Here is a 10,987-nt window from a genome sequence, read left to right as displayed (position 1 = left end):
CCAGTTTGGACTGAATAATGCAGCCATTCTGCAAAATTGTTCAGAAAGGGTTTTGATGCCATATTTAAATGTTCTTGTTTGTGCCTTAACATTATGTAACTTTGTAGTCCTTAGATACTAGGACTGAAGGTTTGCCATGGGTATTTATGAGTGATTCTGTCAGTTTGCAAACAGTAACAACTAAAAAGGAGACTTTATTGAACTGTTAAGACTTTAAAATGTAGTGAGGCATTGTGTATGCATCAAATTTCAACACTGCATTGACTTTTCTATAATCCACACAGAACTGGACCGAGCCATTGCTCTTAGGTACCAGAACCACCGGGCTGTCTCGATGAGATTAGTGTGGCCAGGGAGAGACAAATATTTTTGCAACCTGGCCACCTCTGTACTTTGCGATGGCAAAAGATGGTCTCCACAAGGGACTGGGGTAACTGATTGGCTTTTAGATTCCCCTCCGGTCCAAGCTCCTCCCTCTCCGGAACTACCGTCGCCAAGAATATGGGGGCTGCCGCTCTCCATGGTTTTAGGAGGTTTAGGTGGTAAATCTGAAGTGCTTCGCCTCTATCCATACTCACTATCTCATAAACGACTTCCCCAACTCTCCATGTTTAGAGATGGATGTGGGCAGCAATACAAGTACATTATCTCCCTGTGCAAACTCCTGTAGCCGAGCTCCCCAGTTATATAGCCGGAAGTGACGTTCTTGTGTGTGTAGCAAATTCTCCTGTGATTCGCCCCAGGAGTTTGCTCTCAAGTCAAGAACATATTGAATTTCATTTTTACTCTGTGAATTTTCCTTCATGACGTCTAGCATACCAAGGGGCCATATAACAATTAGAACGGGGAAAACCCTGTGGAGGCTTGCAGGACCTCTCCGACTGCAAATAACAGGGGTTCAAGCCACTTATCCCAGTTCCGGGCATCTTCATGCAGGAACATGTGAATCATATTTTTTAAGGTATGTGACATAAAAGCAGTGCCCTGATCAGTGAGGAAGTCTTTCAGAATTTCCGAATGGCTCTTTGGTACAAACAATTGGGTTGTATTTTCTTTTGTCACATCATCCTGTGTCACTCTATACAACTGATATATTTTAATTGCAAAATATGGATATATGCGTGCGATGCCTGGCTTCAGAAGTTGACCATCAATCACTATCACTTGGTCAAACGTGTACTTCAGGGTTTCATCTCGTGACTGCTCTAGAGGAAAATCCTGTACTGGGAAATCCCTTAGGGCAGGGGAGGATGACACCTCCCGTTCCCCGGCGTCAGCCTGACGTGGAGCAGACATAGATGGCCCAGGGCACACCTCCCCAGCAGCACTCGCATATCCCACATGACTCACATTCTCACAGGACCCTTCTGCACACAACCCCTTCAATAATAATCAAAAAGCTGGCCAATTAGTCCCCAAAATTAGCGGATGAGTGAAGCAAGGATTAACCATCTACTCGATATTATGCTTTTGTCCCCAGAAAATTATCGTGATAGTCAATACAGGATAATCATGAATATCCCCATGCACACACCTCACCCGATTATTTACATTCAATGCCCCATTTTGAACCAAGCATTGATGAATGGAGATTTGTTTACAAACTGAATCCACAAAGGCTTGTTATGTTCCCCCCTTAACACTCACCTGTGTCTGGTATGTCCCTGCTCTGGTATGTCCCTGTGTCTGATATGTCCCTGAGGCAGTCGGTGGAGAGTCAAGGCCTCTCCTCCATTAACAGGCACTGATCTCGGACATGACCCGGCTCCCCCCGCAACTCCAGTAGACCGACTCAAGCTTCCTACCCACACCTGTGGCTGTGGGCTCGCTTACTTGAGATGAAGAGTGGGAGAGATCGAGGAGCCAGAACAGGGCGGAAGGAGGGGGGCGGGGGGAGCCGGGTATGAGACAACAGGGAGTAAAGGGTGTGGGGCACGCCGGCCCCCGGATACACCACCAGATGGTCGGTGACACTGGACCACTTCGGCCATCCCCTTCGAAATCAGGATGGATTTTTCAACATCTCATAGTCCAAGAGGTAGCCGACTGGATATTGTTGCACCATGATCTGGGCTTCCCCGGTTAGCAGCAGCAGAAGATGTACCCCTAATTGCTCCTGTGGCCATCTCAGGGCTTTGACTGTGTGCTCAAAGAGCTTGAGGTAGGCCTCTGGATCATCTTGATGCCCCATCTTCATGAGCAGAATTTGAGGGTTCTCTGCTGCCTGCCAGGGATCGGGCATCGGTCACCCCCTCCTGAGGTACTAAGCTCCGCAGCACCTGCCGGTCATCCTCTTGGGCTGAAGGAGTGCCTCAAAACGCTACTGCTGCTGCTCCACGCATAGGTCTACAAGGGCCTGGTGGCTGCTGGCAAGGGACCTGAAGACTTCCTCCAGCGGCGAAGACTCCATGGCAGCATATCCTTCATCCTTTTCTACCAGGTTTCAGCAGCAGTGTAATGAGTTCAATGGAATGAGAAAGCAGGAGATGGCAATTCCAACGCAGGAATGTCACTTTTGTTAATAAACAAAAACAAAACACATCCACGTCAAGCATGATGGTGAAGCTTCAAACAGCTGGCAGCGGCCAACACACAAACAGCTTCGGCATCTGTCACACTCTATCCCCCATCTCTCACTGCGAACACAGAAACAAGCAATTACCAACAATTAATTTCAGATAAGAACCCTTAACACTTACCTAAACGCTGGACCATGCCCTCACCGCCATAGTCTTATAATGCAATGGCAATGTACTCAGTTCATCTTCCCAATAACATTTTATATAAATTGAATCCGCCCATTTAATCATATAATTGAAAAAGTCCACTGGAAAAAGTCAGAAGATTTTTCCCCTACTTTAAACTACAGCATGTCCACTAATTTTATTTTTATTTTATTTTTTATCAAAGATTTATTCCTGTAGAAATGTGTCTCTATTCGCCAAAAAAATAAAAATATGTATATATATATATATATATATATATATATATATATATATATATTTTTTTTTTTAATTTTTTTTTTTTATTTATTATTTATTTATTTATTTTTTTTAACATGTACTCTTCATGCAATATTAAAATAAATTCTAAGAAATTTCTTCTAAGTTCTTTGAGAAACTGTGCGAATAAATAAATAAATGAAAAAAATAAATAAATTCAAAGCCCTACTTTGGACATATTCCATCATAACATTTTTGGAAGTCAGTGTTTTAGCTAAAAGTTGGCCGCTGGAGGCGCAATGAGACCACGGATGATAATAATAATAATAATAATAATAATGCTTTGCTTCAAGATAAAAAATATATATATTTTTATGAATTTGACATTTTCAAATTACAAAACCATTACCTGAGAAATCACACTACTTACTGAGAACTCTCGAACATATCTAATGCTGTTTTTGTATCAGGAAGTGACGAAACGCACTAGAATCATCATGCCGCTTTTAAGCCTGATTGTAAAGGTCGGCGGGTTGTAGGAGAACATTAGTGTGACAGCCAAGGGTTGAGGCTAAAGACTGTCATCATACGTCTGTTCGTCTCTATCCATCACACAGCGAAGTTACTGTGCTTATTTGAGGCTGTTTTAGGAACTGACTGACCTCGGATCAAACAGAAATTTTCACGAAAAGCAATAATACAGAGAGAACAGAAACTCGACTGCATCATCGGGATTCACTGCGAAGGAAAGTCCAAATATAGGAGCGGGAAGAGGACACTTGTCTCATATACGTGAGTTTATACATTATAAGTCATTATGGTTATTCGATTAGCTGTTTTAGAGAGATGATATACCTAATCGGCCTGTGTCTCAAACCCCAGAAAGCTTTCAACACAGCATCTGTATGCATCTATATGCCCAAAACAGCAGCTCATAGGATTATACATAGTCACAGTGTCCTCGGACATCAAGGACTGCTGGTGCACCCTTAGCTCTTCGAAAAACAAGTGACTGAAAGCAACAAGGTGACTGGAGAAACTTATCAAGAAAACAGCAGGGCAAACGAAATGCATATCTTCAATAGTTATGTATTCCCATCGGAGTAGTACAAAGATCTTGCCGCAACAACAGTACTTTGCGAATTTCTCTTTTGACAACTGACACTTTGACCTGAATGTCATTTTAATAATTTGTTATTTCATTTTCTGATGAACAGAAATCAGTATCGTTACAGTATATTAGTATCAGTATTGTTATAAAAAAAAACCTAGCTTTACCCTTTGCTCAACTTTGTTGAAGTTGACCCACCATCTTCAGTTCAATAACAGTAAAACCACATTGTAAAGATGTTCAGTGTTCCATGTAAACATGCATTTGTTTTATTTTTAATATGTAATGACGCGTGCAGGTAAAATCGATAAAGTGTGGTGAAAAAAATATGACTCAACTGACTTACAGTATCTTTCCAGAACGTTCTGTTATAGGTGTCGGAACACACCTTACAACAACTCACTGCACTCCTTCACTACACACCTTCTTTTAAATGTCACATTGGCCTTTCTCATGGGGATATGTGATACTCGTATTTGGCAGAAAGTAGTTCCACTTAATCTTGGTTATCACTTAGGGAGTATCAGTGTTTCTCTTTTCTGAGTTTATGTTTACATAAAACAAAACTGAATGTCATAGTGCCCATACAAATGTTATGTTACTGATCCACCAGTATATGATTGTAAAGCCTCTTGTATGGCAATAAAAATGATTACACCTGGGACCAGCTGAAGCTTATTTGAAGCAATTTTCTGGGTTCTGCTCTGGTGTTAAAAAAGTAGGTTGAATGACAGACAGTGGTGTCTGTATTATGGTTCAATATTATGTGGGCTTGTAATATTGTAGTCTGCTCTTTTTGAGGTTCTGGTCTGCAGTTTAAAGATAAAAAAATTTCTTATTTAGGTTTAATATGTTCTTTGTTAGTCTATGTCATTATGTTTTTTGTTATGTCTTTGTAGTGTCAAATGTCATGAGATCCCCAGTGATGCATAGGTAAGTCTTCGGGTGTGTTCACACTTGTAGTTCGGTTCTCTTGGTTCTTTTGGTCCGGAAAAAAAGAAAATTATACATTTAGTCCTGGTTCGCTTAGCGTTCACACTGATATTTTTTAACACCGAACCTATCGATACAAAAACAAAGGCATCAGGAAAAAGTCACAACCTGATTGGACAGCTTTTATGACGGATATTTTTTGACGGAACTTGCCATTCATTCAAAACAATGCTGGCTGCTGGGCGAAATGCGCTTGTTATATTTATACATATGTGTATATATGGTGGTATTTTTACCAGCTGAGAACAAACGAAGAGCTAATAAAATATGTAAAGGAGTCAAAACAGTGCCAGGAATTCCTCCGTTGCACATACAATCGAAGATATGCTGCAAGGACGGCTGAAGGCGTTTCTGACGCCAGTACCGAACTGTAATGGGCAACATAGCTTCTATGATGAGAAGAACCAGGTATGCTTGAGGTCAGTATTAGGCAAATTACTTCCTGTTTTTGGTCCGTTTAGACGTCTTTGGTCCATGTTGTATTCATATATCAGTTGAACCATGCACACCAGAGTTCGTTTGGAAGTGGACCGAGACCCACTTTTTAGGCGGTCTCGGTCCGCTTGTTTGGTGCACACCAAGGATCATGTGACAGAGTTCACACTTGTTCAAACGAACCACACTAACAGAGCAATCGCACCAGAGTTCATTTTAATCTAAACAAACCTGCCAAGTGTGAACACCCTTAAATTTGAGTAGAAAAGTGGTGTTCTCTTAATACGATGGAGGACAAAATTTAATGATTGTGCTGTGACGTGGCTTCGCTCTCCTTCATTTCAGTATAATTTTCTTCTGGACAAAAAAACTGAAATCGGTTTGATAATTTTTCCAGAATTTCATGTTTTAAAGTTTAATTTCATTATCTGAAATGTGAGCATTTGAGCATTTGAAAGCAGTCATGTGTCAGTAAGTCACTGTGTGGGTACCGGTGTTACGGTTCAACTGGTTTTCATGTTAACTGGTAAATAAATAATTCTATGTGTAGGATGTTTGTGTTGTAGGTATGTACATGAGGTTTCAGATATAAAAGTGGTTATTGAATGACTAAAGTTTACTCACTGAAATTAGATGGTTTCCTGTTAAGTCAATAGGCACATTGGAATGTTTGGGCATAGCAATATGGTGGCGCAGTGGCTTCACTGATACGACATTATGAGCAATCCAGTTCTGTATACTGTATATATCAGTGTTCTGACTCAACATTTTACTCTCCATTAAATGTAAACTTGCTACATGATGCTGGCATCATTTTACTGATTAAAATATGTGGTATTATTAGAAATGGCAAGATTAATAAATAAATAAATAACTGAGGTAGGAGATTCAAACTTGGCCATCAATGATATTATTATATGTGTTCAGTGTAAAATGGTGCATTTAATCCAGCAATGTGTCCATGTTGACTTGTCACACTGCTGGATTATATGCACCATTTCACACAGAACACACACTCATGTGAATACAGAATGCTCCCTTATGGCTGAGTTTGAATCTCAAACCTTTTGTTTTTAATCTTGTGTAATTCTGCCGTTTGATCTAATAATACCACTTATTTTAAATTTGTACAATGATGCCAGCATCATGTAGTAATTTTACATTAAATTGAGAGCAAAATATTGAGTCAGAAGTAGGGCTGCACGATTTGGGAAAAAAGTAATATTGTGATTATTGATGTTAATATTGCGATTGCGATATAATAAACAACTGGTATCATGAGTCAACTTGCTTGGTTATCAAGAAAATGTACAAATAGATTACTGATAATGCTGAAATGTGTATTTTTCAACTCAAACATACAAACTAGCAACAACAACAACTATAAATGCAGTGTTTTCAAATTAAAATATTTGTACAAAATTAAATAATATCTTTGCATTACTGCAAACTTGTTATTTTCTCAATATTTCACCTAAATAAAATAATAAAAACATAAAAATTTTCATGAAAATAAGACTGTCCAAACAAACAGGGACATTTAAGCAGGATGTAACATGTACTTTCTATAAACTCTTTTGAAAAGGAAACTGGATATAAAAGTGTGGTTCACTCAATCAAACCACTAAAACTGTTGTTGTTGGTGTGTGTGTGTGTATGTATATGTGTATATATATATATATATATATATATATATATATACACACACACACACATTTTATTGTTGTTGGAATTTTAATGTTATTTTTCACATAAGATTGATCTTGTGCATGAGCCGGCGGAACTTTAAATCTCTCCTGGTCTTGACGCCAGCTCAGATTGGATCTCTTCCGCGACTGGTTGAAGTGGCTCTGACCGCACAGAGAATGACAGTTTTGGAGTTTGTGTTTATTTACACTGCACGCTCCCGTATTATATGAACTTTAATTATTGATGAAATAAAGACATATCGCTAAGCTGTGATCTGTGTTTCGGTGTTATCTGTGTGTCTGCTCGGCATCCATCTTCACCTGATTTCCACGCTGAACATCGGAAACTCACGTTACCACACATGCCACTCCCTAAACTGAGACTGACTGGTTATTTTTATTAGTGGTGTAGAAAATGGGCAAACAGCTCTGTCACGTCCACACATGCACATATTTATTTAATAAAATCGCAGCATTTGCCATCATATAATCGCACAGGCTGACATCGCGATTGCGATATGATTAATCGCGCAGCACTAGTCAGAAGCAGAATTTTTGGAATCGACATCTGGTTGTTCACATCTGGTGTGAAACGGAAGAAGTTCACCAGTTAACATGAAAACCAGTTGTACTTTAACACCAGATCGAGTCGGTGCTCGGTAATACCAGTACTGTAGAATTACTGGTATCATTACATCTTTTTTATTTTAGGACCGACTTGGTACTGAAGTACCGGTACTTTTGACAACAATAGATACTAGAGAGTGCCTTGGGAACATACACACTTGTTCAATTAATGTAAGGCATAATTTGATTCAGTTCAAAACTTTGCACAGAATATATTTATCTAAAGTGAAGCTACATAGTTTATTCCCAAAGGTTTCTCCACTCTGCAACAGATGTAAGGTAGCAAAAGGATCTCTGACTCACACACTATGGCTGTGCCCTAAATTACAGGAATATTGGGAGTGTGTATTTGACTGTTTTTCTAAAGCATTTAAAAAGTATATTGAACCTTCTCCACTTATAGCTATTCTTGGTATATCGAGTATTCTAAAGATGATAGACATACAGGAAAGACAAGCTGTATTATTTGGCATGATAATTGCTAAGAGGTTGATTTTACGAATGTGGAAAACTGATATAGCACCTAAGTTTGAAATGTGGGCTAAAGATCTTGTAAATATGCTTGCATTAGAAAGGTTGAGATACATTAATAATGACAGACTTAAAGAATTTGATAAAATGTGGGGACAGGTTCTGGATCATCTTAAGATAACTAAAGCAATGCCTTCTTAGCCTACTGACCCCTGTTACTGCCCAACTTATTAGTAATTGATGACCGTAATCACTGATAATATAATTAACACTGTGCCTAAACTATTAGATGGCTGACAATATTCAGGATAATGCGCTTATTCGATTTAATGTATTTATATTATTGTTTTTTTTTTTTTTATAATTCTTTGAATGAATGATCCAAACATTTACATATTTGCATTAGGTAGCATTATCTGTCCAATGATAATTTGTCTAGGTATGCATTTGTCCCTCAGTTGTTCTGTATTTTTTTTTTTCCGTAGTAGTTCTTAGTTTTGTGTTTGTTTGTTCTGTGAAAAAGCAAAAATACCCAAATAAATATGATAAAAACAAAAAAAAAAACAATAGATACTAGTGTTAAATACCTTTTTTTTTGTGTGTGATTTAACATTTTATTAATTTCAGATCAAAGAAAAACAGAACATATATACAAAGAATCAACATTTAACTCCCACTACTACCCCTCTCCAATCAAGAACCCCACCCGACCCCAAACAAACATCACAATGGTCTTACACAAGTAAACACATATACAAAGAAGAAGAAAAAATAAATAAATAATAAAAAAGAATTTAGATACATGTATATATGTATACCTACAAATACATATTACCTATTCAAAGGCTGCCACCTTTCACATCTCCTCGCACCACTCCCGAATTGAGAGCTTTCCCACTGACTTCAACCCCTTAAAATAATCTACCTGCCTATCATCACACTGGTGAGGACCAATATTTGATATACTTGTTGCCTGCCGTAATGGCCACCCCAGGACACAGAGTCTGAGACAAAAACAAAACCCGGGTACCCAACACGTCACACACAAAACTCTGTACTTTCAACCAAAATTCCTGAATCACACTGCACCACCAAAAAACATGGGACATGTCCCCATCCTCCCATTGGCAATGCCAGTAGTTGGTTGTGTCTTTAAGGTCAAGTCTATATAGTCTAGAGGGGTCCAATAGAGTCTATGTAGGATCTTGAAATGTATAAGTTGCACCCTAGCATCTCTTGATACAGACTTGATGTTTTTAAGTATCCCGCCCACACACCATCCTCCCAACACCAAATTAAAATCTTTCTCCCATAATCTCTTGAGAGAAGTTGAAGCTCCATCCCCCAGACTCTGAATTAGCAAGGTGTAATACACTGATGCCTCATGACCCTTCCAAAAGCAGTAATCACCTCTCCCAAAGTATCTGCCGCTTTAGGGGGCGGGGTGTCTGCTACTCCCAAAAATAGAACAGAGCAGGTGGCACAACTGTAAATATCTCAAAAAACTGAGATCTGGGAATCCCAACATTTTTTGCCAAATTATCCAAGTATTTCAACACTCCGTTCTCATATACAGTGAGGAAAATAAGTATTTGAACACCCTGCTATTTTGCAAGTTCTCCCACTTGGAAATCATGGAGGGGTCTGAAATTGTCATCGTAGGTGCATGTCCACTGTGAGAGACATAATCTAAAAAAAAAAATCCAGAAATCACAATGTATGATTTTTTTAACTATTTATTTGTATGATACAGCTGCAAATAAGTATTTGAACACCTGTCTATCAGCTAGAATTCTGACCCTCAAAGACCTGTTAGTCTGCCTTTAAAATGTCCACCTCCACTCCATTTAGTATCCTAAATTAGATGCACCTGTTTGAGGTCGTTAGCTGCATAAAGACACCTGTCCACCCCATACAATCAGTAAGAATCCAACTACTAACATGGCCAAGACCAAAGAGCTGTCCAAAGACACTAGAGACAAAATTGTACACCTCCACAAGGCTGGAAAGGGCTACGGGGAAATTGCCAAGCAGCTTGGTGAAAAAAGGTCCACTGTTGGAGCAATCATTAGAAAATGGAAGAAGCTAAACATGACTGTCAATCTCCCTCGGACTGGGGCTCCATGCAAGATCTCACCTCGTGGGGTCTCAATGATCCTAAGAAAGGTGAGAAATCAGCCCAGAACTACACGGGAGGAGCTGGTCAATGACCTGAAAAGAGCTGGGACCACCGTTTCCAAGGTTACTGTTGGTAATACACCAAGGCGTCATGGTTTGAAATCATGCATGGCACGGAAGGTTCCCCTGCTTAAACCAGCACATGTCAAGGCCCGTCTTAAGTTTGCCAATGACCATTTGGATGATCCAGAGGAGTCATGGGAGAAAGTCATGTGGTCAGATGAGACCAAAATAGAACTTTTTGGTCATAATTCCACTAACCGTGTTTGGAGGAAGAAGAATGATGAGTACCATCCCAAGAACACCATCCCTACTGTGAAGCATGGGGGTGGTAGCATCATGATTTGGGGGTGTTTTTCTGCACATGGGACAGGGCTGACTGCACTGTATTAAGGAGAGGATGACCGGGGCCATGTATTGCGAGATTTTGGGGAACAACCTCCTTCCCTCAGTTAGAGCATTGTAGATGGGTCGAGGCTGGGTCTTCCAACATGACAATGACCCGAAGCACACAGCCAGGATAACCAAGGAGTGGCTCTATA

The 10,987-nt window shown here is 39.5% G+C and overlaps 1 protein-coding gene across 2 annotated transcripts in view; it reads left to right on the top strand.

Moving 5' to 3' along the window:
- Positions 1–3,439: 3,439 nt before the first annotated feature.
- The window catches only part of dnajb6b (DnaJ heat shock protein family (Hsp40) member B6b), a 59,610-nt gene continuing 52,062 nt past the window's right edge, over positions 3,440–10,987 (top strand). The window contains exon 1 of one of the 2 annotated variants that reach the window (XM_052139768.1): positions 3,440–3,734. The gene's annotated coding sequence lies outside the window, so the exon portion shown is untranslated. The remainder of the gene's footprint in view (positions 3,735–10,987) is intronic. The other variant, XM_052139760.1, reaches the window with a different exon arrangement.

This window comes from Xyrauchen texanus, chromosome 2, assembly GCF_025860055.1.
Source record: "Xyrauchen texanus isolate HMW12.3.18 chromosome 2, RBS_HiC_50CHRs, whole genome shotgun sequence".
Lineage (NCBI taxonomy): Eukaryota > Metazoa > Chordata > Actinopteri > Cypriniformes > Catostomidae > Xyrauchen > Xyrauchen texanus.
Note: the sequence above shows the minus strand (reverse complement) of the source record. Positions and strands in the feature narration are given on the sequence as shown.